A 25,336-nucleotide genomic window follows, 5' to 3' on the forward strand; every position below is an offset into this window, starting at 1 on the left:
CTCACCCTCGTGATCCCGGTGATTTTACTGGCACTGATAACGTCGACGCGGATGAATGGCTCCGCATGTACGAACGCGTCAGTGTTCACAACCGCTGGGATGAGACAATCATGCTGGCGAATGTTGCCTACCATCTTAAGAAGACGGCTGGGACTTGGTTCCTAAACAATGAAGCGAGGCTCACAAGCTGGGACGCCTTCAAAAAGGAGTTCCTGGATTCGTTCACTAACTCCGCTGTCCGTCAGCTAGCCGCAAAGAACGATCTTTCTTTGCGCACTCAGTCCTGTACGGAGTCCTATGTCGCCTACATCCAGGACGTGTTGGCCCTTTGCGCCAAAGTAGATCCGAAGATGCCGGAGTCCGATAAGATTGGGCATATCCTTAAGGGCATAGCAGATGATGCCTTCAATCTGCTTATGTGTATAGAGTGTGCCACAATTGACTCTGTGCTGAAGGAATGTCACCGATTTGAGCAGGCGAAATGCCGCCGCATAGCGCAGCAGTTCACCAGGCTGCCTCACACCGTAGCAACCTCATCGTGCTCGGATCTGACAGCGCTTCCCAGTTTACCTACGGCTCCAGGCCCGATGCCACATTCTGACACTTTGACAAAGATCGTGCGCCGCGAAATCGAGGCCATGGCCCCGGCTCCTGTACACCCCCATGCGCACGACCATAACCTGCCGACTATACAACTTTTACAGGCCGTGGTGCGTGAGGAAGTCGCCAGCCTTGGCATCCACCCTGTGTGCGCTATGGCTTGTCCGGACCTCCGCCAGAACCTTCCACCTTCATCTGCCCGGAATAGCTTCCCACGGCGTTATGACGCCCCTCCTCGTTACCGCCGCCGTAACACTGCAGAACGGAGAACTCCTGACGACCGGTCTGGCCGCATGCACAGGGACGCCGACTGCTTGTCTCGTCATGCTGTTGATCCGCCTGATCACACGTGGATGATGATGACCCCTGCGTATTTGCCCTGTCCGACTGGCACGACATAGCCGCCCACCAACGACGCGACCCATGGCTTTGGCAGGTTATAGACCGTCTTAGCTCAGAGCCGTCCGACCATCTCTGCACGCCTTTACACTGCGTAATGGAGTCCTGTTTCGCCGCAACTTCCGGGCGGATGGCCCTGACGCCCTTCTAGCCGTACCTCAGCATCTCCGTGCCGACATACTCCACCAGCTTCATAACGTGCCGACTGCTGGGCATCTTGGTGTCACTCGGACCTACGACCGTGTGCGGCGACGCTTTTACTGGCCCGGCCTTTACCGGTCCGTGCGACGGTACGTCACGGCTTGTGACCTTTGTCAACGCCACAAGACGCCCCGAACACTTCCAGCAGGCACTCTTCAACCAATTCATGTTCCTTCTGAACCATTCTTCCGGGTTGGATTGGACCTTCTCGGTCCTTTCCTCTTATCCCGCTCTGGTAACAGGTGGATCGCCGTTGCCACCGATTACACCACGCGTTACGCCATCACACGTGCCCTTCCTACCAGCTGTGCCACGGACGTCGCCGATTTTCTACTACACGCTGTCATTCTGCATCACGGTGCTCCTCGTCAGCTCATTACGGACCGTGGTCGGTGCTTCTTATCTCAGGTCATCGACGACCTTCTTCGGTCCTGCCGCATTAAGCACAACCTCACCATGGCCTATCATCCGCAGACAAATGGGCTCGCTGAACGATTTAACAAGACGCTCACGGATATGCTCGCTATGTACGTGTCCACCGACCACCGTGCCTGGGACCTTCCTCTCCCTTACGTTACTTTCGCCTACAATTCGTCGCGCCTCGACACTGCCGGCTTCTCTCCTTTCTTCCTCCTTTTCGGCAGTGACCCTGCCCTGTCATTGGACACCATGTTGCCTGATTCGACCACGCCACGAACTGAGTATGCACGCGATCTCATTGCCCAGGTTGATGTGGCCCGCCAGATCGCCCGCGCCAAGATTACGGCGTCACAGACAAGTCAGAAGCGCCGCTACGGCGAGACCCACCGTGACGTGTGCTTCCCACATGGTTCCCTCGTCCTCCTTTGGACGCCTTCACGCCATGTTGGGCTATGTGAAAAACTACTGTCCCGCTTCACAGGCCCCTAACGCATCATTCGCTTGGTTACTCCTGTGACGTACGAAATTCTTCCAGTCACGCCGCCGCCGTCACCTGTGCAACCAGCGTCTCAAATTGTGCATGTGTCTCCCTCCTGAAGCCCTACTTTTTCCGTGAATAAGTTCAGCCCTCAACTTCTACCGTCATCAGCACCGGGACGTTGCTCCTACCACCGGGGGTCATGTCACGGGCTCGGTTTTTGGCTCCTTACCATAAACGACACCAGTGGCCAACCCCCGCTCTGCGGGTATGCGCCCTCTGGGACAAGTGAGCCCACAGGCTGGGGAAGAAGAAGACGCTCGCTGATGTCGGCGTGCGTGCCGTACCTGGGACATCGCGGCTGCCTTTTCAGTCGTTACTATCCCGTCTATTTTTGTACCTGCAATCTCTAAATACATCCCCTTCGTTGCCACGTCACAATATTGCTGTGCATAGCGCCCCAGACCTCGTTTCTTTGCGTCACATATTCGGCTACCTTGCAAAATTCTTCTGGCTTCCCTAACGTTAACTGCTGTTCCCGAAGCATTTTTTCGCGCAACTTCGGGTTATTCGCGCCGAACACTATTTGGTCACGGATCATAGAATCACGCTGGTCTCCAAAATTGCACTGCCCGGCTTGCTTCTTGAGGTCTCGAACAAATTTTTCAAACGGTTCTCCGTCTGCTTGCTTCCTCGAGCGGAACACATATCGTTCATGCACTTCGTTGCTCACCTCGGAACAGTAGGACTTGAACTTGCTAACAACAGCTGCGTAGTCTTCCTTGCATTTCTGCGCTCCAAACGTGAAGGTGCTGAACACGTCCAAGGCGGCCTCACCCCCCACGCTCAGGAGAAGCGCCGCTTTTTCCGCTTCACTCCGAGGTTGCTCTTTCGTTGTGGTCGCCACGAGAAACAGGTCAACCCCGCACGGGGCACCTTGAGTATTCATGGTGACGGTGAGCAGCGACACCGCGGACCCCAAGCTCCCAACATAAGCCGTATCCAACCGTGGCGAGGTGTTTAAAGGTGAAGGGTAGCAGCCGTAAACGGTGGTCGTCAGAGCCTTGGTCAAGCTCCGGCCGATGGGCTCCCAGCCTGTCTACCAGGCAGGGAGCTCCGGGACGTCTTTGACTACCAGGGTAAGGTAAAAGGAGAAAGTACCCCCGTCTGCCTGCTTCTATACTATGCCGTATGGTGCCCAAATTTTCTAAATCCAAAGATCGGCCCCCTAAAAGGGGTCGCACCGAAGTATCCTTTCCTCCGTTGCCAACGACGAGCTTCCCTAAGCCGGACAACTATGCTAGGTTTTTGGTAATTGAATCTGTTGATGCGTCGAACGCCCTTGCCACAAAGTCTGTATTCCTGATCTCCAAATTTTTTGATGGCATTGTTGGTCAATCCTACAAAGTCAAAAAACTTAGAACAGGAGAAGTTCTTGTAGAAGTGAATAACAAGCAACAAGCTACAAATCTCAAGAGGGACGAGGTTTGGGCCTGTTTGTGACACATAATGAGATAAAACGCGTTAACAAGACGAGGACGAAGAGAGAATACACAAGCACAAGCGCGCTTGTGCTTGTGTATTCTCTCTTCGTCCTCGTCTTGTTAACGCGTTTTACCTCATTAAGCTACAAATCTCTTGACTCAAACTCGCATCGCAGATCTCGACATCAGGGTCACACCCCACCGCAGCCTTAATAGCTCCCAGGGTGTGATCTCTGAGTCAGATCTGATGAATGAAACTGAAACCGATCTGTTGGAAGGCCTTAAGGACGAAGGTGTGACAGCAGTAAGGCGTATCATGATTCGTCGAGAAAACAAGGAAATCCTAACAAAACATGTAATATTTACTTTCGACCATTCCAGAGTTCCTGAATCAGTAAATGCAGGCTTCATTCATTGCCCCGTCAGGCCGTACATCCCCAACCTGCGCCGATGTTTTAAATGCCAGCGGTTTGGGTATGGCACTACCGCCTGCCGTGGTCGACTAACATGCGCCAAGTGCGCACACCACGATCATCCATCTGACAACTTCCCATCGCAAACCCTCATCTGTGCTAACTGCAAGGGACCCCACGGGGCCTACTCTAGAACATGCGAGAAATTCAAACAGGAGAAGTAGATCATCAAGGTGAAAGTCACTGAGAACCTTACCTTCCCAGAGGCGCGAAAAAGGTTCGCCTCTTTCCCCCTGCGGAGGTACGCGGACGCAGCTCGTCGGGGGGCGGAGCGGCGTCTGGTGTCCACAGGTACCCAGTTCAGCGAGTGTAACCTGGTCCCGCCGCCGCCCCCCGCTGGGTTCCCTCACGCAGCCCAATCCGTCGCCACACCACTTGCTGGGGCAGCAGCGGTTGTGGTGCCAACCTCTTCCGTAGCGACCGGTGCCGCTCCCGGCTCTGCCTCCGCGTCCTCCAGTACGTTGGAGGGTGCCGAGAGGAGGGACACCACGGACCCCTCACCGGCTCCCACCGCCATCGCACTGCCCGTGCCACCTCTGGTGCCCCGGACGCCCTCGGCGGTGGTGGCTCAAACGAATGGCTCCCGAGGGGGGGCCAAGTCCGGGGGGCTTGGTCCGTCGGGCACCCCTCGGACATCCGACGACGAGATGCATGTCGGGCCGTTCCTGCCTGCAACGCAGCGCAAGGAGCGGCCACCGACTTCCAAGCCTACAGACAGGCCTAAAAAGCCTAATCCCAGAGTAACAGGCCCGAAAGACGACACATGAACACACACACACACACTCCAGTCATTCTTAAATGTAAATAATGGGAGCAGACAACATCATTCAATGGAACTGTAGAGGCCTTATCGACAATCTAGATGATGTGTACGAGATACTTCATTCACATCAGCCAAGTCTCATGTGTCTTCAGGAAACATACCTAAATAGTAAACATACTAACTTCTTGAATAGCTACTTGGTTTTTCGAAAAAACGGGCACACTTCCAGTTATTCTTCAGGTGGTGTGGCCATACTAGCCCGAAAATCCTTAGCGTGTCACACCATCCACCTAAACACAATGCTTGAAGCTGTCGCGATTCGAACAATTATTTATGATAGGTTTAAAACGGAATGCTTCCTCTACATTCCTCCGGATTACCAACTATCGAACACTGATTTTGAGGCCCTGATAGATCAACTACCTGAACTGTACTTAGTCTTAGGTGACCTCAATGCACATAATTCAATCTGGGGCTCTTCCCGCACAGACGCCCCCGCACAAATTTCTAACACCATCGGGAGCATGCCTTTTTAACGAAAACCAAGCTACAAATATTATAACACAGGACAAAACAGTTATTCAAATCTTGACTTGGCTCTTGGCTCTGCAGTTCTTTTCCAATTTCTTGAGTGGCATGTGGCCACAAACCTATATAGTAGTGACCACTTCCCCACCAAATTGACATACATAGGCATAGGCACAAACACTTCCCCCTCTCATAAAAGGTTCAATGAGGGAAGAGCAAACTGGTGTACATTCATGGAAACATCTAAACTGCACTACACATCCATAAAACACCTACACGTAGAAGAGGCTACCCAGCTGCTCACGACGCACATCCTCCGGTGCCCAGGCCTCCGGTGCCCCACGCAACCCAAGGAGGCCCTGGTGGAACGAGGACTGCAGGCGAGCGCGAGTGGCCCAGAACAAGGCGTGGGGTGTCCTTCGCCGGTACCCCATGTCGGCTAACCTATTTTTTTTTAAACAAAGGCCTTGGGAAAGCGCGTGCGCCGTGAGGCAAAACAGGATAATTGGCGTTTCCTTCATAACACCCGTAAATTCATACACAGACACACGCAAGGTATGGACACGAATACGTAAACTTAAAAGACAACATACACATAGCCTGATCTTGGTCAGCACGACTGGGGACACACTAGAAGATCGGGCTAACGCACTTGCACAACACTTTCAAAACGTGTCAAGCTCTGCACACTACACAAACACTTTCCTGAAACATAAATCCTCTTGTGAAAAGAAGACCCTACGCGACAACAACAAATCACAGACTTCTTACAACTCCCTGTTTTCACTACATGAGCTGAGGGCTGCTCTACGCACGTGTAAACCCTCAGCTCCAGGCCCAGACAACATTACATATACAATGATACAGCACTTACACACAGACACTCTTGTAACACTCCTTCACCTTTACAACAAGATATTTCTTTCGGGGCACATTCCAAAGTCTTAAAGGGAGGCCATAGTTGTAGCATTCTTGAAAGAAGGGAAGGACCCTTCCTCTCCTGCTGGCTATCGACCCATTGCCCTGACCAGCTGCCTGTGCAAGCTTCTCGAGAAGATGATAAATCGCAGGCTCGTGTACTTCCTTGAGTACAACGGTCTTCCCGAGAGCTGCCAGGCAGGCTTCAGGGCGGGGCGATCAACGAACGATCAACTCGTTGCTCTTGAAACATATATAAAGGATGCCTTTGTGCATAAACCATTTTGTCTTACGCTGTTTTTCGACATAGAGAAAGCCTATGACACCGCTTGGCGGTACGGTATCCTCAGTGACCTAAAGTCGATCGGTGTTGCGGGCAACATGTTAAACATCATTTGTAGTTATATGTCGGAGAGATCCTTTCGCGTCAGAGTTGGTTGTGCACTGTCAAATGTTCACGTGCAAGAAAATGGCGTGTCGCAAGGTGGAGTGTTTAGCTGCACTCTCTTCATAGTAAAAATGAACTCTCTTGGAAAGGCACTAACACCTACAATCTCTTATTTCATGTATGTAGATGACGTGCAGATATCCTTTAAATCGTGTAATTTGTCCATCTGCGAACATCAAGTCCAGCTCGGCGTCAAGAAACTTGCCGGCTGGGCTGACAAGAATGGCTTTAATCTTAATCCCGCGAAGAGCTCTTGTGTTCTGTTCTCCAGGAGGCGTGGCGTCCACCCGGACCCAGACATCACTCTTGCGAATGTGCCAATTCCTGTGAACAAGGAGCACAAGTTTTTAGGTATTTTATTTGACGAAAAACTTACATTCATCCCACATATCAGACAGTTCAAATGGAAATGCTTAAAAACAATGAATATTCTTAAGGTCCTCTCACATCAATCTTATGGGGCTGACAAACAACTCCTGCTGCGCCTGTACACAGCGTTGGTGGGGTCTCGGCTCGACTACGGCAGTGTCGTGTATGGGCGGCTACAAAAACAGCACTGAAAATGCTCGACCCAGTGCTGCATCTTGGCCTTCGCCTCTTATGTGGCGCATTCCGCACTAGCCCTGTTGAAAGGCTTTATCTCGAGTGCGACAAATGGTGCCTAGAGCATCAGCGGGAGTAAGTTGACATGTTGTATGCATCCAAGATCGTGTCTCTGACCAACCATCCTTTTAATCCCATCATGAACGATAGATCAAATTTACAACTCTTTTTAAACAGGCCATCTATTCCCTTACCGTTCCCTTTCAGAGTTAGGGAGGAGGCTTCTGCACTCAATGTCCCCCTTTCAGACACGCACAAGACACCCAATCATAATTTCATCGCACCATCGCTTCTTCGTCCTGTATCATGCGACCTGTCATTCACTCTTGTATAAAAAAATAGGGTACCCAGGAATGCAATTCTGCAGCACTTCCTGTTCCTGCAGGACAAGTACAGGTGCGCAGAATTCTATAGCGACGCGTCCAAAACTGGTTCTACTGTCCCTTGTGCAGCGCACGGACCAAATTTGAGAGTTATCAAAACAATGAATTTTCACAGCAGTATTTACACGGAAGAAGCGTATGGCATTTTACTCGTTTCAAATTACATCCTCAAACATAAGATTCCAAAGTCCATCGTCTACACAGATTCTCTAAGCGTTGTGCAGGCATTGTCATCAGGAAGGTCGTCAAAAAACTAAGTAATTAATGTTCTTTTAAAGGTCATAATGACTGCATATACTTCAGATTTAGAAACAACCATATGCTGGGTACCAGGTCACTGTGGGATTCCTGGCAATAAGACCGCTGATCACACGGCTGGTGCTGCTGCTCTCATGACCACAGTTGACATAACAACAGTACCTTACACCGACCTAAAGGCACACATCAGACGACAGCTTCGTAACAGATGGCAACTACACTAGAGTCTACAAACAGACAACAAACTACACGTAATAAAACCACAACTGGGACGCTACATAACTGACTCACACAACAGATACACTGAAGTCGCCTTGGGCAGGCTGCGGATAGGGCACACCCATGCAACGCACTCGTATCTGCTGACGGGATCTTTTAGACCCCAGTGCAGCAGGTGCGGAGAGGCCCTATCCGTAGTGCACGTACTAATCACATGCAAGGCACTTCACACAACACGACACAAACACTTCAGAGAACTCTACAGACAACATATTCACCTACATCCATCGTTTTTTCTAGGTGACGATGCCATTGTTTCCGTGAAACGTGTGTTTGAGAATTTCTCAGACATCAAGTTTTTAAACCTCATTTCCTATCACGCATAATGAAATCTGGCCCTATACACCAGCCATGCTCATTGTGGTTTTGTGATTTTACTTTTGTTTTTGCTGACTTTACTTAGTGTTTAAGGTTTCACCACTCATATATGACTATTGTTTTGGCGCTCTTTGCCTCAGTTGGCCTTGCGCCATCAACATCCAACCATCATCATCATCATCGAGAAACACGTCAAACTTCTATTTGAAGTGTTTTCATTGCTCGGAGAGGTTGCCGGTCAGTTGCAAGGGTGGCGGGGCCTTCAGTAATTCCATCGTTGTCGTTGCCCCGACCCCACTTCTGGCACCATGTATTGTAAGCGACGTGCGGCTCGTAAAGGATCGAGACAACTACATGATGGCAGGAACAAGAATGAGTGGAGGGAGTGGAGGGTTTATTGGCATGTCGTTATATAGGCAAGAGCGTGATAACAACCAAGAGCACTGCGCGTGTGGCGCTGTCGTCATAAAGTTTAGGCACACAGCGCATGCCCGATACAATACGTTCTCTCTAATTTTCGTTTGCTTTTTCCGGCCTCGGCCAATCGCAGAGTTGGCTGGTATGACATCATAGGTTCTGTCTCGGAAATGAGCTAGTGGGTCGCAATGCCATTCCTTTTTTTAATTAAACTGCTTATTTGAGCGAAGTTTGCGTCAAAAGTGGTGTCAGTATTATCGAGCAATCTTTTGGATGAACCAACCTTGCATTTTGTCTTCATGGCGACCTCCATGCGCACATAAGTGGTTCCCGGTTTATGCGTGCACGTGCGGGGAGTGGAGAGGGGAAAGGGGGCATTCACGGGAAGCTATAGGTTTCATACCCTGACTGATTACAAGTCCGTTGTGCTGGCGGTACATTATACCTGGACGTAAGGCAGCCGAATACGACCTGTCGGGTGTCTTCACTGGTCGAGCTGAATGGGGGTTTGGCTACACAGTCAGTAAGATGCCTACGACGCGGGAGGGAAACCGACAGACTCATATTTCTCCGCTAGAATAAACCTCTAGTACTTCCAACTTTCATTCAGCTTAACGGCTGGGAAGTATGCTCAATCGAAAATTACAAACAAAATTGCGCCCACCTCCCCGCGAGGGGAACCCTGTGTAGATGCGACGCATCGTGGGGTTCACTTGGTGTTTCCGTTGGATTGATTCTGAACTCCCGTGAAACGTGTCGGGAACGCGTATGATTATTATGTTTTATGATTATTATTATGTTTTATTGGCGAATCTTGGTCAATCTCTCTAAGTGGTATGCTTGGGGCCACGCTGTCGCAACAACCTTTACTCCATCATTGTTTCCGTAAGTGGGAGATTCTTTTCTTTTATTGCAAGTGTTAATCATTGCCCCATCATGCGTTGTATCAGTAGCTGCTTGACGTAGTTTGAATGAGTCAAAGATATGCGGCGCGTTCGTAGCATTTGATTCTGTCTCCGTTTTGTGGCACAGTTGGAAGAGCACCATGTACCTCGCGTTCCGCCCAGAGGGTCGTGGGATCGGAACCGGGAGCCGCTAACTATTATTTTTTTTATAGTGTAGGGGGAGGCGTGTGGACGGACAACGCCGTAGGAGGGACAAGGCGAGTGAATAAGATGCAGTCGATTCTAAAACGTGATTTCTTTCGTGCATTCGACTGCATCCAGATTCGCAGGTCATCCATCTCCACATATTGGAAGGGCACAGTAAAGATGGTCCTGTAGTTCGTTTCTCCGAAGTATGGTGTCGATCAGGAATCCAATCGCCCAGGCTCCGGTTGATGTGGCAGGAGGCTGGCATGGCAATGGTGTTGAAGTTCTTGGAGATGGTGGCCGAATCGACGAACTCGAGGCGTTGGGGTTGATTAATTGAAACGAACTTCAGCTAGACGCTAGCTCCGAGTGCGCACAAATCACTCCAGCTCCTCAACTTCGTCTAACTCTCCTATTCTCGGAGCGTACACAAACCGCTCGAGAAATGACGGCCGAGACTCTGTCTCGCCGCAAGATCCGTCTAGTTGCCCGGTACGCCGCTGCACCCTAAACCTCCAACGCGACCTTAACCTCTAGCCTAGGGGGCTCACAAATCCCAACTTAGCTTCAACGGTCGAGACTCCTTGCCCCGCCGGGAACTGCCCAACTCGACGCTCAGACAAGAACGATTTCCAACGGCCAAGTTCGGCCTTATAAAACCTCGAGATCACCTTCTCTCGGGAACGCCCCTGTAGCGTTCGTACACGCGTAAGGGAGTGTCCAAATTCACGTAGACAGCTGTCACTGAGCACGCCTTGGAATATTCGATGAGGCGCCGCCATCTTTGGGTCAACGGCACGCTCGCAGACGAGCAGGTGCGTGCGTGCCAGGTGGGAGCGAAAGGCGGTGACAATGCATTGTGCTGGCCGCGGCGCGTTAACAATGGTGTCTTGCGCAGCGCGCGCTTCGACGCCGGTTATCCCACCACCTTCGCACGTCACGCAGACGGTTCCCGGAATCCGGCGGCGCTGTCTGTTTTGGTGTTCTCCATCAACCTCCTCGGTTACACTCTCACCATCAAGACTGCCAAGCCCACGCGACATCTCCATATCGTTCCTACCCTCTTCAAATGCTTTGGGCTCCTTACCCTTCGTCTTCTCGCGGTCTCTCTCACTTGCTCTTCAATTTTCTACATGTTCAACCCAGTCTACCTTCTCAGCTCTCTTCTCCGCCTTTAACTCCTTCTTTTCCTCAGCCTGATTGTCAACTCCGTCTCCTTTTCGCTCCGTCTCGTCACATGCCTTCTCGTCTTCTATCTCCTTTCTCTTCTGGGCGAGCTCCTGAACGCCCGACACGGAGTTCGCTTTCTCGTGCAACTTTCGAGTGTAATTGGGAGCGCGGCGGGCCCCAAGACTTTCCTGTGTGACTCCAGCCGCCTCCGGTCCACCGATTAGAATTTGGGTACTGCCCGCGCCAGCGAGTTCAGCATGCATTAGCGCAGTGGCCGGTGCAAAAGCAGCTGGCGGCCCTACACCCACGACAGCGGGGCTACCCCTTGACTCTGCTCCCACACCGGACGCGCTCGCTGGGATGCTCCGCGTGCTCGCTTCCCTTTCCGTGCAGTTGTTCCCGGCTGAGCCGCTCGCTTCCCGTGCGCAGCCACGGCGTCTTATCTCGTTCTCCCGCGGCTCCAAATTGACAAACGGGCTGCCCCCACTCAACTGTGCTGTCAGTGCATAACTGGGCCTGCTCGACGGGTTCTGCCTTATGCGCTGCAGCTCCATCCCCAAACTCTGCCTGCGAGGCTGCTCGTCATGTTCGAGCATCACTTCATTACACCACTCTACGCTATCATCGGACGCGCTTTCCTCGTCACTCCTCATCCCAATGTCCATCTCCACGCGTTCCACATCGGCGGAAATGCCAGCCTCGTGTAGGGAGTCACGGCTGATTGCTTTGTCATCTCAATGTTCAACTTCCAAACCTTGGCCGGAACCATTCAACTTCGCTGTCGCTATAAAACTCGCTGGGTCTGTGCCCCATTGTTTCTGCTCGCGCGTGTCCGAGCGCAAGGGCGCTTGCCTTCTCCGCTCCAGCTCCAACTCATACCTTCGCAACCGCTCTTCAGATTCGAGCTTCAGTTTTTGCATGCGCTCCTTCGATTCTCGCGCCTTTCTTTTCTCTCGCTCCGCCGCCTCTCGCGCTCTTTCCTCCTCTCGCTCTTGAGACTCAAATTCCATTTGTCTAATAAATATTGTTTCGGACTCCGCTTGGACCACCCCTCCAGCCTCTGTTCCTGCTTGAGGTGGCGTCTCCTGCGTCTGACCATTTCCGTCACCTTCCGCCATGTTCGCCAGCATGCTCCGAGTGACTACCATGCAACCCCAGACTCAGCCTACACCGCCACAACGAAGCCCAAGAAAACCCACTCACCCGCACCTTCGGAGGTCGGCTGCCGCGTCGTTGGCCCCGTGCGCTGGCTTGGCTCTTCCGCTCCACTCCGCGCGGAGTTCGGCCGCCGCCGATGAAGGCGGGCTTGCGTCTGCTTGCTGCCCCTGGTTGTGGCCTGGTGATTTCCTCTGCCAAATCCTGTCGGCTGCGCCAGTAAAGATGGTCCTGTAGTTCGTTTTCCCGAAGTCCGGTGTCGATCAGGAACCCAATCGCCCGGGCTCTGGTTGATTTGCAGGAGGCTGGCAGGGCGATGGTGTTGAAGTTCTTGGAGACGGTGGTCGAATCGATGAACTAGATGCGTTTGGGTTGATTAAATGAAACGACGAGTTTATATACAGCTATTTACAGTAGGAAAACTGGGTACATGAGTAATGAATAAAAGACTTCGCACTTCAGCTAGACTCCAGCTCCGAGTGCGCAGAAATCACTCGAGCTCCTCAACTTCGTCTAACTCTCCTATTCTCGGACCGTACACAAACCGCTCGAGAAACGACGGCAGAGACACTGTCTAGCCGCGAGATCCGTCTAGTTGCCCGGTACGGCGCTGCACCCTAAACCTCCGACGCGATCTTAACCTCTAGCCTAGGGGGCTCACAAATCCCAACCTAGCTTCCACGGTGGAGACTCCTTGCCCCGCCGGGAACTGCCCAGCTCGGCGCTCAGACAAGAACGATTTCCAACGGCCAAGTTCGGCCTTATAAAACCTCGAGATCACCCTCCCTCGGGAACGCCCCTGTAGCGTTCGTACACGCGTAAGGGAGTGTCCAAATTCACGTTGACAGCTGTCACTCAGCATGCAACAGAATATTCAATGAGGCGCCGCCATCTTTGGGTCAACGGCACGCTCGCAGACGAGCTGGTGCGTGCGACCCCGCGGGGTGGGAGCGAGAGGCGGCGACAATGTACTGTGCCGGCGGCGGCGCGTTAACAATGGTGTCTTGCGCGGCGCGCGCTTCGACGCAGGGTAATCCCACCACCTCCGCACGTCACGCAGACGGTTCCCGGAATCCGGCGGCGCTGTCGGCTTTCTCAATGGGGGATTATCCCTGGTATGCGGTGGGCCAAACAATCCGTCTCCCGTGCTCGCCGTGACGAATTGGCGAAGGCTGCAGCATAGAGTCTACAGTGCATGCAGGGCCACCAGACAGAATGGCGGGTTCCCACGCGCAGTCCGGGCACCTGGCCGCTAATCTCATAAGTGGACCTTACAGGCACTAATATTTAATTTTCAACCCGCTGTTATCCTGCCTCTGTGAAGACTGTAGGACAGGGTCACGTTGTAGAGTGTAACTTTTTACCCTATTTTTCGCCATAACGTATATACCGTTACGAAAACAAATGAACAAACGCACTGCAGGCAACCCCAACTTTACACAGTGGGAGGGCACATGACGATGTTCGTTGTGATGAGGACACAAGAAAAAAACGCTTCCCAAGGTTGGCATCAAACGTGGGTTCCTAGCGTTATGAAGACGACGTCCATCCAATTACGGCATTCCGTCACAGTCGAGGCAGTTTGGATTTTTAAGCAAATTTGTAATCTTCATTTTCAACGACGACAATGGGAGGGGGGTGCTCAGTTGCTCGCGAGGGATTCGTTTGCTGCCCTTCTGAGCTTGTACTTTCACTCATAGACAGTTTTTACTTTTATCGTTGAAGCTCTCACTTAAACTGCTGCAGCCTTGACGTTGGCACTTTGCCACTTCAGCTTTTATATGTACGCATGTAAAGTAAGTGTTAACGTAAGCATGCTCTTTTGTTTATGGACTCTGCAATAATATTTCTTGTCTTGTACGTGCTTGTCTTCCTTTGTAATATACATTTTTGTCCTACGCTTCTGATTTGTTTAATTTCAGAGGATACATCCAAGCGGAGACTTGATTAAGAACCTCACTAGTCCCCGGAAGCGTAGTTACGGGCGTGACAAAACAAAAGACAGCGAGTGTTCAAAACAGCTACACGAACACCCATGGCTGTACAATAATTTCAATGCCACTAAAATGAACAAAGAGCAAAATAAGTTCGATGAACTTTGCAAGAACTTGATGTAGAGTCTATGCTGCCGCTGAAATTCATTGATGAGGACGCATATCAGCACTCTGTGAAATGGGTGTTACATCAGCTTTTTTGTCGTTGTCGTTGTTTCTAGAACTGCTTTACGTTTTATTACTGTACATACAAGTAGCGGTGAATGTCGCGTATCTTCAGGGACATGCCCTGAAGTCCCGCTGATGCCACGAGTGCGTCCGGAAGGATGGTCGATGCATTTACCTAAAAGCTATAGGCAGGCGTGAATGTGAACTACTAGCTACGACGAGTATTTGTACCACGGCGTATGTATTGTCCGCTACCATGAAGAGCTCCATGGGCGGGGTAGCAAACTGGGTAAGGTAATATACCACATTTTGTACGCCATTTTGTACATTAAACGGTACCCGCACGTTTTCGCGCAATTTGATGGTGCGCAAAATGCACAAAATTCAGTATTCAAAAGGTTATTGTACTTTTTTAAATCTCGAATACCTTATTTCACAATTTATACGCTGAATACTATGTTTGAATTCAATTTCGGCCTATCACCTTTAGATTGACTCCGACACTCTTGAACGGAGGTCTGCAGCTCCTGCAGGTCTGCAAACCCTTCACTGGAATGCATTCATAAGACCGTGTGTGGGACTTGCTTTTGTATGTCTACGCAAACGCCAACCACAAAACAAACAACCTTGTTGCCACCGTGACGAACAATGGACGGAACTTTGCGAAATCTTTCAAGGAATCAGAAATCCATGCTGCGATTGAGGATATACAACTACACACAGCGGATTGCTTACACATACTTTGGCACATGTTATTGGTTTCTGGGTAACAGTTATGGAGCCCTATATTTTCATGAAGTGGACGCGGGATTACCCATCACATTCCAATGCCACAGGATAACTTCCGTCCAAAGGCGTCGCACCTTTCGAGACAACTGAGGCTTCTTAAATACTCTTCAGGGACCTCCATTCATCGGTTTAAACGTATATGCTACTGCTGAAGTAAACCTGCACAAAAGCACCAAGACGGCAGAAATTCACTACTGAGAACTAAAGTTCCAAAAGCACAAAGTGGATATTAAGTCTACATAAAGCTTTGCGTTACACTTGTGTTAGCATCCTCATGCAATAAGTGATATTTAAGGCATGCACACAAGAACACGTAACGCACATGATAGTGGTTCACCTTAAAGTGGGCTCTCATAATGTGCTTCCATTGTAACTGAAAAATGCTAAAGAGGCATGAACGCCGTCCCATTTTACAGAACTAGTGTTTTTCCTGGTCTTGCGTTTTGTGAAAAGGTGAAAAGCTGGTTATAAGGCCGGCTTAATTTTTTACTCCCCAAAAACTACACTAATCATTCAGTCAGCACCAAGATCCTTTTGTGGCGTACAACCAAATAAAAGTATGGTTATTGTCGTTAGATCAGGCCTTTGATAGCTTGCTGCTTTTTTTTAGCTCTCCCCAGCCGAATATATCTAATGCATCAACGAGTGGAGATAAGGTGTTTGTAAACACTTTTAGTAAAGCTAAATAGTAACACAAGTTTGCTCACCTGTACACTTTTCAGAACACCTGCAAATTAAATAAACACAACAGAAGAGACCGCCCCAGTTTCGCAACTTCTCAAAAGGCGTTGCATTATTCAATCTGTATGTAAAGGTTTCATGAAGACAAAATACGATTGTGCACAATTTGGAAGAAATAGCTTTCTGTAATACACTAAGTTTGCTTCAGGTTATAAAAAACGTTTTTGAAAGACGTTTTAGATGAAAGAAATACTGAGACTGAAATTTCGCTCAACAATAACGTAATATACGGAGGAGTAATGTAATACAGGCCAGCTTTAAAACTACAGCTATAGACGTGTTTACTCCAAGTTAGCATTGAAGTTAGAAAGTTAGACAAAAATAGAGCTAGATCTCTGACTACAATCAAAAAGTAATTGCATTTGGAAATTTGTTTACTTTGGCGGCCGCCACCACTCGCGCAAGCAATACTCTCAGGCGTCACAAAAAAAATCGCCAAAAAGTGGCCAGGGAGTCGACAGCCTTTGATGTTTTTTTTTATATTTCCATAATTTTACGCAAGCTTGCTATTCAATCGGTATTATTATTATCGGGAAAAGGCAGTCAGTTATTGAACAAAGCTACGATTCTGTTTTGAAGGCAACTTTAAGTTAGAGGCAGCAAATGCTTTGTATCAAGGCCTGTATCTTTGCTGCGCATAAGCTTGTAGTCGCTGCATATCTGATAGCTTAGAGAAGAGCAAGAATACTCTTTTGGGCGAACTATAACAACGCAAGCTTCGCACGGATGTAGGAGACCTTCAGCACTTGCTACGTAACAAAGAGCCTCGAGTTTTGCGTACCTAAGGCGAGCTCGAGAGAGGCATTTTTAGGAGGCAACAGAACGCATATCTTTGTCACGGATGGCACAAAGTGAGAAAACAGACAGAAAATGTTGCTAATGGGGCAATTACGCATGCCGCATAACAGAGGCTTCGCTTCCCATCGCTTGAATTCTAGCAAAAACGCGACAAACATTTGGTGACTTTAGGAGAATCACTTCCAAGTTGGCAGTAACACCCACACATGCCTTTTAATTTTCTTTTTATAAGGTATGGTTTTTCTGAAAACCTGTGCAGATGAGTAATTTTCTAAAAATTTTGTTTCTGCTTGAAGAATGCATATTCTGTGACGGTTCATAAAATTTCTCCTCTATATCTCTCCTCTAGGGATAGAGACATAAGGGTATCAAAGCAAGCGAAAATCTGGCATATGGCCAAACGTTACTGCTGAGAGCAGAGAAGAATCGACAGTTCTCACTATCGTTCCGAATTTTTTGTAGATATAGCTTTTGCTTTGTCATCATTAACCCACGGGCCCAGCGCTAGCGCAGCGCTACTAGCACACTCTTTCGCTTTCATTTCTATCACATAGTGGTCGGGAGCATGGCGCATTCCCTTCTGATATTCAACACCTTCGAATGTTCACAATTTCTCTAATTCCTTGCATACAAAAACCGCTTTGAGCTATCTTACATTTCAGTTAGGTTTTGGGTAAACACAATTCGTCAGAACCCTTTCACCCTGCTTTGCAAGAGCCACGAAGTTCAAGAAGGAAGCCAGCATGTGACTTCGCTCATTGCGGAACCATGCTTTTCCAAAACGAAACTTAAAACATGATGGCCGACTCTGAGGTGCCAGGCAAGCAGCGTGTCTCGCAATGTATAAGAGCTGTAATCTGTGTTTTTTTTTTTATTAGATCAGCTCACACAAAGTTCTGATATACATTTTTTTTGTGTGCTCATCCACTTCGGAACTGTTTATTTGAGGAAATAATTTACAGATGCTTCTCCAATGAACTCGCGCCGTTCACAACCTTTGTGACGTCACAAAACGTAGCATCGAAAAGCGCGCGGAGCGTAAACTTCCGTTTTCATATTTCTTCAATGAATGAGTCGTGGCCGACAAGGAGGACGATGTTACTATAGAGGCTATTCTAGTGGTGAATTGAAAGAGCGGCGAGAAGAAAATCAGGTTATTGCGCGCGAATAATAGCTGTACTCTGAATGCATGATCTGTACGAGAAAAAATGCCATTAGCGGGTGCTACACGTGGCGCAGCGATAGAAAAGTGGATCTGGTAAAGCTTATGAAATTCCGTTAAAAGAATGCGTAGGCGGTGTTTTTCAGAGTAGTTAAGTTGAAGGATTTTTTTCAATTCTGTTGTAGTCAGTTCCTGAAAATAATGCGGACAGCTTTATATTTGAGCGCTTCAAGTTCGCTTGCAAAATACCACTGAGGACATTTCCAGATTACTGCGTCATATTTTGTCTTTGATCGAACTAGTGTTTGCTAGGCCAGGAGGTTTGAATTCAAATCAATGATTCATAGTGAAATAGCGCTAAAAAAAGACACAAGAAGAGGAGACATACGACGGCGCTATCTCCTTCCGTCCTTCAAATTTTCCGCGTGTTTCAAATTTCCCTGTCCCCATTCCTCACCCGTCATCTACTGGAGCCTCTGACTTCTCGGAATGCACCCACGTGGTCTAGGCGCACGCACGATCGGGTTTTCTACTTTTTTGTCTACATTGTTTTGAACGGGTATTTTTAAATTGCTATTGCGAACATCAAGCAGCCATGTATATTTAATTAAAAGAGCACCAGTTGATAATTTTTTATTTTTTTTAATATTTCATGCATACGGCGGACCACACTTCGGTCCAAGCAGGAGGGCATGGTACAATTCAAAGAGCAATACAATAAAACATACACAAAAAACAATGCACAGTTACCCAGTATCGCAAGTACTTCAGTCGGTTATATGGTTCCAGTCTGAAATTGTGCGTGGAAAAAACGAAAATTTAAACGTGTCCATTCTCGCGAAGTACGGAGTTAGTGCGTTTTGTTGGTGATGTCTTGTCGGTCTTGTGTTTAATGGAGAAAGAAAAGGGGTTGGTTCAAGGGCACGTTTGCGATTATATAAAAGAGACAGAAAATCAAGGCGGAACATCTTTCTACTAGAGAGAGAGAGAGAGAGAAAGACTTTATTTGAGGCCAGCAGGGAGTGGGAGGTCGGGATGCGCAGAGCCTCCACATCCCACCCACGTTCACGACGTCCTCGGTGTCGGCGTGAGCGGTGCGCGAAAGGTATTCGGGAGTTCGTCCCCTTCCCTCCCGTCTGCGACTCGCTCCGCTTCTGCCTGGCGAGAGCAGCCTCGAGCTGCTGGACGGCTAGAGTTTGTGCGTTCAGGTCCGTCGAATAGACGGCACTCGTTATGGTGTCCGGCAGCCGGCCGTAGAGGTCGGCAGCTTCCACGGGGTGCACTGCACAGTCCCACAGGATGTGGGCCAGAGTTGCGCGATGTTGCCCGCACACACTACACACGTCACTGGCGTACACGTCCGGGCACACGTGACGCGCGAGCGCCGGCGTGATCACTGACTGTGTTTGTAGTTGGCGTAGTAGCACTGCCTGCTGTCGTGTTAGTTCCGGGTGGGGCGCCGGAGCAGTGCGCCGGCCGAGCCGGTACCACTCCAGCACCTCCCCGTACGTGAGGAGGGGCTCCGGGTCCCACTCCACTATCCTGAAGGGAAGGAATATTATTAGCTAGCATTAGGTCTGTGGGGGAGTCCGCTCGCAAAAACCTAGAATAAACAAACCGAATGGCCTTCCGCTGAATCCTTTCTACTTCCTTAATGTTTTGTTTAGTATGGGGGTCTCACACGATACTCGCATACTCCAGCTTCGGCCTAATGAAAGAAAAATAACTAAGAAGCTTAACGTTTGGTGGGGAATTTCCGAGCTTATATCTTAGGAAGCATAATTTCCGAAAGGCAGACGCACAAATGTTATCTATGTGCAAGTTCCATGATAAGTTGTTTGTTAATGTAAATCCGATGTACTTATAGCTGTCAACCTGTGTGAGTGAAGACGATCGTAATTTATACACGTGTTCACTGGGGGTTTTCTTTCTTGTTACACAAATATATACACTTTTTTCCAAATTTAATTCCACTCCCTATTCTACAAACCACTTACGCACGTTTTCAATGTTTTTCTCGAGTTCGTTCTGATCATTAGTACTTGTGACTTCCCGAAACAAAACACAGTCGTTAGCGAACAATCGAATTTGAACAGTAGGGTCAACAACAGTTACTAAATCGTTAATATAGAACAAAATAAGCAATGGTCCGAAAACACTACCTTGTGGAACCCCAGAGGTGACAGGAAGACACCGAGAGTGTTCTTCGTTAGTTTTTACAAGCTGTTGGCGGTTGGATAGGTAGGCCGCAATCCAAGAAACAAAAATATCCGGAATGTGAATGTTTTTAAGTTTTACTAATAATTTGTCATGTGGTACCATGTCGAAAGTTTTTCTGAAATCTAAAAATATAGCATCAATTTGGCCATTGCTGTCAAGACACGCTGCAAACGAATGAATTATTGTCACCAATTGGGTTACCGTGGAATAACCTTTTCTCAAACCATGTTGAAAATTTGTTAGTACGACATTTTTGTCTAGAAATTCAAAAATCTGTTTGGAAATAATATGTCCAATGATCTCGCAGCATTTACACGTTAAAGATATTGGACAGTAATTTTGAAAGCTGGACCGGTCACCTTTTTTAAAAACAGGAACAATCAGAGCCATCTTCCAGTCACTCGGTAGCTTCCCAGTGGACAAAGAAGTGCGAAATATTACAACCAGAAACTTAGCAAGCAGTTCGGCATATCTGCCTAAAAAGAAGTTTAGCCACTGAGCCACCCGCCGCGGTGGCTCAGTGGCTAAGGCGTTGCGCTGCTGAGCACGAGGTCGCGGGTTCGTTTCCCGGCCGCGGCGGCCGCTTTTCTGATGGAGGCGAAAAGTAAAAATGCCCGTGTGGACGAGATTTCGGCGCACGTTAAAGATTCCCAGGTGGTCAAAATTAATCCGGAGCCCTCCACTACGGTGCGCCTCATCGCCTGCGTTGCGTCGGCGCGTTAAACCCTACAATCAATCAATGGAATTTGGTGTGCACCACAAGAAGACTCGGTTTTCAAATTTAACAGCATAGAGAGTACACCAGAGTAAGATGCAAAATCAGCGTCATAAATGCCAGGTTCCGATATTAACAGTGGACACGTTCGCGCAGGAGAAAACACACTGTGAAAATAATGATTAAAATGTTAGCAATGATTCCAGAGTCAGAAATTAGGTCAACATCGACTTTCATTTCCCTTACAGGCTGTTTTTTGTCAGTAATGTAATGCCAAAATTTATCAGGATCATTTTTCATGAAGTTTGGCAGGAGTGTTTTAAAGTAGTAGTCCTTTGAGCAGCGCACTGTGTACAAAGCATTTTTAATCTCTATGATGAAGTCAGGCTGTGCATTCTTCTTCTTTAATCTTTTGAGTTTGCGTTTCAAGTGAATGATTTTACGTGTTATCCAAGGTGTACGCTTGTGAATTTTTTTGCGCTTGCTCGGTATGAAGTTGTCAAGGCAGTAATGGCACATGTCCTTAGACCGGTCCCATAGGTTGCGAACGTAATCACCATCGAAATTAGCAAGACATATTTCTATATGTTCAAGCACAGATTTGTCGTTGGCTCGTGAGTAATCTTTGAAACACCGCGTCGTGGACTAATCTTGGGAGCTTAACTTTAGAAGGGGTACAGTAACGCATACTAAGTGGTGGTCAGATATTCCTGGTTCTATTGCAACAGAATATTTGTCAAAATTGCGGGGAATGAATACAAGATCCAAAAGAGAACTACAGGGGCCCTGTACACGAGTTGGTTCATTTACAACTTCTATTAGGTTGTGTAAGCATGATATCAAACACTATGTTTGTGTGTTTCAAAAATTCTGAACCAGCCATCAACCGTTTTCAGTCAATCTCGGAAGGTTAAAATCTCCAATCAGAAAAATTTTGCTATTCAGATATTGTTACATGTGCTCTCAAAGTTTCATTCAATATTTCGACGAGGAATCAGGAGGCCTGTAAAGCGCGTAAAGAACGAAAGAGTGCCCCCAACACCAAACCTTCATTCAAGCATTCAAGCACAAGCACTCAAGTTCGCCGATATCAGGCAACAAAACGGCCTGTATGTTGTTCTTTAAAACAACGGCCACGCCCCCGCCTCTGGAAGCCCTGTTTTTACGTATTGTATGATACGATGCGGAGAAGACGCTATCATCTGTTATGTCGCTTTGGAGCCAAGTTTCTGTCACTACGACAATGAGCGGGTCATGTTGAAGCAAGGTAATTTTAAGCTGGTCAGTTTTATTTTTAGACTACGAGCATTCAGGTTCAGCAGGCGCAGTTGCTTTTCTTTGGTTGGGTTCGCATTAGTGTTGGGGGTGCTCCTGGTTTTTGGTTGATTGGCCTTGGGGGAATATTTTTGTTCACGATGCGTGGTTTAGCGCCTGTGTTTGTTGCCTCGTCACTGGACGATTTGGCTTTCGTTCGTAGTTTTTTCGTAGAATTATGCGTTCATCTTTTTCGGTATCCCAAGTGTAAACGTTGCCATTGATGAATAGTTTGTCGAAAACTAACAACACTTTTTCTTTTTTGTCGCGGTTCGGTTTCGAACTTGCCCACAGTTTACGTCTGACGTCTCGCACTCTACGGGAGAAATCTTCACCAATGGAGAATCTGAATCTTTCAGCTTAGATCCTTGCTTAAGAATTGAGATCTTGTCATTTGCGTCTTTTGGCTTAAAAATAAAAAATAAACGCACGATGTTCACATGTGCGTTTCCAGATTTAGTGGTTTGGAAAAGTTTCATTCGTATAAACTTCCCTGTCCAGCATTGGCGACCTTTGCGTGACAACAAACCAGTACTGCAATGAAGCTGGCCGCCTGAAGTTGCACTCTCTTATGGCGCACGCTGGTTGTACAAACGCTCCCAGGGGCGCGGCGCGAAGAGGGTCGTTGCAAGGATTGCGTCGATGAGCACTCCCTTGCTACGGCGGCGATTCGGTGCCTGCCTAAACTGCGACGAAGCCATGTGCGGCCCGAAATACGAAAAGACGCCCAGAAATCTCTCCGGGACTGCAACCACTGTTGCAGTTTATCCTTTTGCGCTGGGAGTAATTGCGGCTATTTTGCACTGTGCGGATTGATCAGCGCTAAGCTGCGACAAAGTAAGAGCAACAAAGGCAGGTGCTGCTGGAAAAAAGATGCGCACCCACTTTTTTTGCAACCGATCATTGATAGATCGACCTCTTTCGCTATGTGTAGCATCGCTCACACTAAAAGCGTATTTCTATTGATTGTAGGGTTAAACGCACCAAGGCAAAGCAGGCGATGAGGCGTGCCGTAGTGGAGAGCTCAGGATTCATTTTGGCCACCTGGGGGTCTTTAACGTGCGCCGAAATCTCGCACACACTGGCGTTTTTGCTTTTCGCCCTCACCAGAAAAGCTGCCGCCGCGGAAAAGGGAATTTCAGACAGCTTTCAGGCAACATTAAACAAAAAAATGGGAAAAGTTGGGGTAGTTGTATACTATGTATGCTAAAAACAAGAGGGAAGAAGTTTGACATAAAGCTAAAGGGCTATAATATAAAATAAAAGCCCAACCCGTACCACATACGTATTACGGGTGACGCCAATTCAAAATAAACAAACTGGACCGAGGTCAACTAGAGCTTTGAAGAGAAGGAAATACCCACCGAAGTGGAAAATAAAAGGGAAAAATGCTACACAGCGACACCACAGCCAGGAGAGCGGGCCCGGGGAGACTCCCCTGATCTCCCCTGGGACGGTAGCAGGAAAGGTTGGGATGAGGGATGCGGATGGTGGTAATAAAGGATGGGTTATGGGAAAGTGGGTGGGAATGGGGACAGCGAGGTTTTTGTTCTAATCCTTAGATGTCTGACTCCTAAAATATGCCTGAAAACTCAGGATGGGCGTCAGACGGTTCCAATTGCAATTCAGCGGACCCCACTATAGGTTCCAACCATCTGAGCTCCGACATCGAAGAACAGGGAGAACCTGCGACGGAGTGACGACGCCTAATCTCTGGACCCCTTTCACAACCAGCCCCCGGCTAACACCCACCAAGTCCCCCGAGTACTCAAGAGACACCTGCCCAGTCTACATAGGTACTATTCCTCCTCGTCTCGACGGTTTCGAATACTGGTAAAGCTAACTGTCCGACAGATGGGGTAACTGTACCCTGTATGCATCCGTCGATCCCTATGTGCACCTGAATCACCTATCTCCATAGGAAAGCCTATGTGACTTATAGGGTTTCGGTGGACCTCTAATGTGCTCCTATGCCAACATTGAAATCGCATGTTGAAAAGTCACAAAAACGCATGCCGCGTGTTTTGTAAAACTTTCCTGTAAACTATATGCGCTGGTGTTTCCATAATTATTAATAAAGAAATTTCCTTGCCTTTTTTGGCACAATGAGGTTTTATTGACTCCTTTATTAACATAAAGGTTAACATGGGGCGACTGCCTCTATCAGCAGTCACCTGACATATTGTTTAGAGTCCTGGGGCTGGCCGTTCACCACGTACCTTTACCCCACCAGAAGATTGCAAAAACCTGTGATTAGAATTAGGAATTTCTCCAAATACAATGACCACAGTAAGCCTTTGTTTACTCAGCTTCGACTATTAACTTTTGATCACATGCGTGACGATAAAACGGCTCGAATCACATACAGCACAGTAAGAAACAATCATCCATTTCATGTCTCCTTATTTAACAGTCCATTACGGCACTCAAGGAATTTCAGCCTCAACAATTTCAATCCTCCCCTTACTCATAATGTATATGGTGAGCGACTTATACAGTACGTTGGTGCGAAAGTGTGGAATAAAATCCCTGTTGACCTGAGAAATTATCATAACTTGTGTAACAAACTGAAAAACTATTTTCTGTTGTTATATACCCAAGAGTGCCCCCTGCACTAGAAACGTACTTTTTTATTTCCTTTTCCTTGTGATCGCAGTACGATCATTTGTGTACAATGGAAAAGTTCGCGGCCTTACTTCTTTTTTTTAAAATAGTGATCACGTTGTATTTCTGACGTTGTATTGGTAGTTACTGTTTTCTAACAGTATGTTTGTGCACTGATTATTAACAATGATACTGCTTATAACCACGGTGTCGAACCGGAACCAGAACCGAACCGAAAACCAGAACCGAACCCGAATTTTTGCCCGGAGCCTGAACTGAACCGGAACCGCATTTTTTACGCCATTTTGGAACTGAACCCGAAACGGAACGAATCGAAGGAACCGTTATTCCGAACCAGTTCCGGGGTCTCAAAAATATGATTTCTAGTTTTCCATTTCGGTACCCTACCTTGCGTCTGAAGATATTTTGCCACTCGCCAGACAGC

Source organism: Haemaphysalis longicornis, unplaced genomic scaffold (genome assembly GCF_048455015.1).
Source record: "Haemaphysalis longicornis isolate Haplotype H1 unplaced genomic scaffold, Haemaphysalis longicornis Haplotype H1 scaffold_4, whole genome shotgun sequence".
Classification (NCBI taxonomy): domain Eukaryota; kingdom Metazoa; phylum Arthropoda; class Arachnida; order Ixodida; family Ixodidae; genus Haemaphysalis; species Haemaphysalis longicornis.